This window comes from Pempheris klunzingeri, chromosome 5 (assembly GCF_042242105.1).
Source record: "Pempheris klunzingeri isolate RE-2024b chromosome 5, fPemKlu1.hap1, whole genome shotgun sequence".
Lineage (NCBI taxonomy): Eukaryota > Metazoa > Chordata > Actinopteri > Acropomatiformes > Pempheridae > Pempheris > Pempheris klunzingeri.
The window spans coordinates 3,728,697-3,735,348 of NC_092016.1; positions in this window are offsets into that span (position 1 = coordinate 3,728,697).

Below are 6,652 nucleotides of genomic sequence, written 5' to 3' on the forward strand. Positions count from 1 at the left end.
CGCGCACTCAGGGGCGCGGGCGGTGACGTCACGGGACGGGAAGGCATCCCCTTTGAAGTGAACGGTGACCCCCGTGCTCGTGCACGAGCCCGTCCGATAGATGGATGCATCGATTAACCGCACGGAGCATCAGTAATAGATTTATGGAAGAGTACTAATATGTTACAGTAAAAATACTTCAGTGTCACTTAAGTACAAGTATAAGCAAGTATTTGAAATATTCAAAGTTAGTAAGTTGATTTTTTTTCTCCATCATGCATCAATCTGCTGATTATATTCTTGATTGATTGATTGATTGGTCTCCTTTTGTCCAACCAGTGATATAAAATGATCTAACAAACGCATCAAAGCAACAATTCCTCACATTTGTGAGGCTGGAACCATAAAATGAAAAATGAACACTTGTGAAAATAGTTTCCAGCTGATTTTAACTAATTAATCGACTAATAGATTCAGCTGTACATCTATAAACTGTTAATCTATCACAAAACATCATATTTTATAAAGTCTTTGTATGTTTTATGTACAAAATCATAATTCTTTGAGGAGTAAAAAGTTAAATATTTCCCCCTAAAATGTAGTGGAGCCAAAGCATGACAAGAAAAGAGTGACACAATAATCAATAAGCCCATATAACAGGAGTATTTCTATTTTAAACTGATCTATACTTTTAGTCTGTTACATTTCAAAGGGAAAGCTTTAAAATCAGGAGCACGTTAACTACTGAGCAGGTTTCCGAATATCAAGGATTTGATATTTTGGTGCATTTGGTGAAAATAGAAATATTATTTATCAAATTAATCTATTTGTGGTTTAACTGAGACACACAATAGTACAAGAACAGTAAGTTATTGCAAACTGTTTTCTTAATTCAATATAGAGACGTAGAGATGAAAAAAAAGACAAGAGAACGTCTAATATTACTATGACACACATCTACTGACGGGGAAACTAATGCTGGACATAAATGTTGAGTGTGAATTAAAGAAATGTATTAAAAGTGACCAACATGTTGAGGAAACAGTGACTCTAACACCTGTACGGACACCAGTCTGTAAAACCACCCATGTTGCACACAGATGCAGCCTGAATGTTTTGTGCATCACTGTTAAAAATAAACGAGGGTCAGGTCGAACCAGTTGACCCCCCCCATCATGACCTCCACTAAAAATGTGGTCAAACCCGACTCGTGTTGTTTTTCCTCAACCAGAGAAGGCGAATGTGTTTGTTTAATAACAGGACAGCATCCACAGGGCAAATATGAAGATTAAACCTGCTGTGGCTTCAGTCACTTTTATTGGGTTTAACTCCGGTTAACAGCAGAGGAAAGTGCCCACTAACAGTTAACGATGCAGGTGCATTTTACGGCTTTTTCTCTGGATGATGCAACCCAGAATGACCTGACTCTGAACCTGGAGTTTTAAAATATAAATGAGGGATCTCATCGGAAAAAAAAAGAAAAAAAAAAACGTTGTCATTGTAAACTCTGGATAGAGTGTCTGGATTAAATGTCCTGCATGTGATGGAGACACTCTGGAGGCAAGAAAAACTGCATGTTTTACTAATTCATGGAGATTATTCAAAAAACAAAGTCAAGTCCTACAATAATGTTTCCTCTTTTTTTGAGATTTATACTTAACCCCGTCTGAAAATGACCATTTGAAAAGTTAATGCTGGATTTGATGATTTACAAGACACTGAGTAAAGCTCTTTTCTTTAAACATTGTGTCATATTATGGAAGAAGTAAATGGGAGTCAATGTCCTCAGCTAAGTATTCTGTCTGTTTTTGTACATCTCATTTACATCCTAACGAATTATTGTGTTTGAACAGGCTGCACAAATGAATTTAAAATACTGAGGGTTGTACATCTATAGTTGAAAGTAAGTTAAGTACATTTTAAATGGGTCTTTTTTTCTCCTTTTACTTGTATACATGTGGTACATACACACACATATATTGGTGGTGGAGCTAAATCTTAGTCTATATTATGTATTGAATCTTTATTATGGTCTTAACTACAATCAATAAATTCATAGATATAAGAACACATTAATATTAAGTGTTTATTTAGGGAATGTACATAATCATATTGATTGCCCTTTTGTCACTCTCAGTTTGGCTTTTTTTAGATACAGAAGTAAAATTCTCTCACTCCAGAGATCAGAGAGTGTATTATTATAAAAATCTAGTTTCCTACACATTGATTCGCTGAACCTGCAAGTTCAGCCTCATGTTGTCTTAAGCAGCAGGGCTGTCACAGACGGCCAACCTCTGCACTCCTGGTATGTTGGGGCTGTTTTGTTGCCCCTGTCTTGCCATGGCCTCGAGTAACACGGTAAATATTGCCACACGAGCTCATATTTCTGTCATTAGCTGAAATAATAGCAGCCACGGTGGAAAACACGAGGGCAATTCCAGCTCTCCGCTGAGGCCCGGAGAGAATGTGCTGCTGCTGCACCGCCGCCCGCATATCTGAGTGAAGGCTGGTTATCACAGTGCAGATGGACGCTGCCCTCCTGACACTGGCTGGCACACCGTGAAGTCTGCGGCCGTATTAGATATTATTGTCTGTCACGACACTGCTACTCCTCAGAAGAGCCGCAGCAATCAGAGTCCCCTAAAATAAAAGTCTAGAGTCCTGCACGCAATGCCTTCCTCTGTGGTCAGCCCCCTGCAGCCACCGATGTTTTTCTAGTCACTTGACTGACACCCGGCCGACATAACATAAACCCGAGACCACTATTTCAGTGATGAGGGGTGTGATGGTGGTTTTGGGGATGTTGAGGAAAAAGCTGCCTCAAGGCCTGGAAGACAACCAGGATGTTGAGGGTTTCTTTTTAAATCACTGTGGTCAGTAATCAAGGATGGTCAGCGGACATTCTGCTCATACAATTTGTTTATTTACCACATTCCCATATTGCTGCTATTATTCTCCTTCTTTTGGAAACATGATGCTGCATTACACTAAACGGCTAATTCCAGTGGAACAATGCCGCCCCGCCAGCAGCCCTGCGAGGCTGTAAGCACACTCATATCGACAGATCTGCTCGGTGTTATTGCTTGTTTGTGAACTGGATCTGCTTCAAAAACGTTTGTGGGTTCTTCCGTGGCCCGTGCTACACCCTTCCACCGAGATTCATGAAAACCAGGCCAGTAATTTGCTCGTGATCCTGCTGACAGACAAACGTCCTCGGCAGAGGTGATCAGCAATAAACACAAAAGGGGAGTTTTGCTTGTCGTCGTCGCCTGATGTTCACTCATGTGGGGATTCTTGAATCCTTCATTTCTAATTCTTAAATTGTTGGGTCTCTCTTAATTAAAGAGTTTAGACCTCATGACGTTCATTATGAATTAATGGCCTATCAATAAAGATTGATTGAGTGGCTGAAGTGCAGTTTAGACTGATGATGTCATTAGCTTTGCAGGTTTTGACCTGATGATGCTGCTAGATGAAGAAAATGTAATGGATCACTATCCTACAGGATGTGGGGAACAATAGTGCGTGAACCAAAACCACAAATATCAACCTCATGGTGGCGCTAGAGGGAAAGTCAGGAGATCAACCAAAGTCAGTATGATTCATCCTCAGAGGACCATGAATGTCTGCACAAAGGTTCATGGCAACCATCCAAGAGTTGTTGAAATATTTCTGTCCTGACCAAAGACTTTGATATGGATAAGTGCCTGAGATCAGACAGGAGTTCTTGGTGTAGCGGTCTGGATTCAAAGGTCTGGATCGAGACGACAGAGAGCTGCAGGGATGACGTACGTTTGTGGGCCAACGCGGCCGTTAGCATCGCACTGGTTCCCTCGACAAAAAGCCAACAGGATTCTTCACACTGGATTTTGGATTATCACAGAAAATAAGATCTATAGAAAAAAAGATACCTCTGAGATGATGAGCACCTTCACCTGTGAGACGTTTCTGATTTCTGAGGCATAATGCAGGTAAAAACGAAAGTTTGAGTTGAATTAGTTTGCAGGAGTGAGAGTCTGGAGCACAACCCCTCACCACAGCTGAACAATTCTTGGACTGTCTGTTACACTTGAATGAATGTGAGCTTCAGTTTGAGTTGTGACCTTCCAAACAAACAGTCTAGCTACATTTCTGTCACAGCCAAAGCTAGAAACAAAAAAAACAACCCATAATCCTCTGATGGCAGATATCCCACATCTGGATCACCACCATCATCTCTCATCAGTTGTGGTTTACCCAACGCTGAACTCTTCATGCTAGTTAACCCTCAGTATTCATCCCTCTGTGCTCCTCCTCCTCCTCCTCCTCCTCCTCCCCCACAACTACTGACGTCCAAAGGAGCAAACTGAACAAACTCTCAGATGCTCAGATTCCTTTTTAGCCACGAGTCTAGTGTCACATGAGGGATGACGATGACTGTCGGTGCCAAGAAATTGTATTCAGTCAGTTATCGTTCCAAGAGGATGAATCCTACTGACGTTCCTCCGGATGTACCAGGTTGACATTTGTGGTTTTTAGTGAAATGTTTCCTCAACTATCAACGTTTAACCCAAACATTGGTGGTGCAGCGAGGACGAATCCTTCTGCACCTCCAGAAGGTAAAGGGTCTAGTGAAAAGTCTCAATATCCACTGGACTGATGACACTTTGGATGAATCCTACTGACTGGTGATCTCCTGATGGTTGAACTGAATGATTTGCCATAAACTTGGTACAGTTAATAATTTTCCTCTTGGAATGAAATCTGGCGATTCCTAACTTTCCTTTGTAAAACGAGTCCAATACTTTGGTTTATGACCAAATACCTGCAAAGTTTATGATGTACAATTTACCTTCTGATCAGTGCTAATTATCAAACACATATTGATATTGATATTAGCATTTAGCTCAACTCAAAATATGACCATATTTAATGTAGAATTACTGTATGAAACAACCATCATCACAAAATGTTAACTAATAATGTTTTAAGAAGAAATAAGATATACAATTGATGTCATCAAGAAAAAAATAGATTCTTATTATTGTTTTAGGAAAGTTATACTTAATTTGCATGTTGTGCAAAGTGAATATATGCTTTAGGATTGGAAATCTGTGTCTCTCTCCTTTGAAATGTCTTCCCTGGTACTGTGATACTTAAATGAGAAGTGAATAAATAGTTCCATCTAGTCAAACTGCATATATGGGTTTTTGACCCAGAGGACCCCAGTAGATTGGTATTTTTAAAAAGTACCAACTAAAACAAGAACCGAACACTGGTATGAGGTCATTGGGGACAAACTGATTGACAAAGGCATGAAAAATTGGATGAGAGATGACAAAAAGTACCTCTGGGGTCTGTGAATGCTGCAGCCGGTAGGACGAGGGTTAAAAACTGTTTGGCTGCTCACAAGATAAAATGCAACCCTGTCAAGCACCAGCTAATAAATCTTTTTTTTATGGTTTTCAGTGACGCAGTAAAGTTGCTTTATTGCAAAATTAGAGTAAACTTCATAAAATTTTAAAAGCCAGCAAGATTGGTCATCAACAGCTCCTAAAACCCTCCTGAAAAACGGCCCTCGGTGTGTGCAGCCCCCGCTCTCAGCCAGAGCGACAGTCGCTTCCCCTCCCTGTGTGTGTCTCTAAGATATTATCTCCCAGTGTGTTTGAAGAGACCAGACCGGTGCTCTTCCCAAAAGCCCCAGATGAAAGGTTTTGGCCCGAGGCCCCAAATACCAGCAGCCACTGTGAACTGCTGGGTGACTGCACCGTTGGAGGGTGTAATTTCTGCGAGGCAGCAACATTCAGGCCCCCGAGAGGCGAGAGGAGCTCGGACCTGGAGCCCCGAGAGGCGACATGAAAGAGGAGGAGATGACTGTGTGTGCGCTTGTGTTTGTGCGGTTTGACTGAAGAGCCGAGTGGTTGATCGTGTCAGTGTGTGAAGTCACACGCTGTCATTAGCCGAGGTTCCTCATATGGTTAGTCACAAAAGGTGTGTGTGTGTGTGAGTGTGACTGAAATGATTAGAGAGGAAGGCTTCAATAAAAGACCAACAGGAGAGTGAAGTGCAGGGCTCAGGGTGACATTTTCCAGCTTGATTAAAAGATAGAGGGTAAAATAAGCTGCAATAACAAATAAATACAGCAATTTCCCATCTTTTTGTGACTCACTGAGGCAAGTTTAGCACCAACTAAACATACAAAATGCCAAATATGGGGTAAAGTTATGATCATTACCAAGCAGGAGCCCTTCATCACTTGACAAATCAACAGTTTCTAACATTTATGTGAGTAGAAATAACATAGGATTTCCCCTCTTTTAGATGACGTCCCCTGAGATCGTGTCTGTGTTGGTACATACCTGATCTAAAATAACCGTTGTTTTGCAGGAGCGGATCCTTCCTGCGGTGCCTCCAGCTTCCTGCCTCCTTTGGCCCGGCACCTCGGCCCGTCTCTGGCCAGCTGTCACACCAGGAAACCGAACAGAGAGAAGCTCAGCGCAGAGCTGATGGGGCTGCAAGTCGGTGGGATTAAATTCCGCACATTAGACAGACAACAGTGGAAGATATTATAGATAATATTCTTACTGAAGCAGTTTTGTGCTTAATGACCCTGGTAATGTCTTGGTAAGGATAAGATTTACTAACTGGAAATACTTTCTAACAGAACCAGTATTTTATAAGAAATAAATTATGG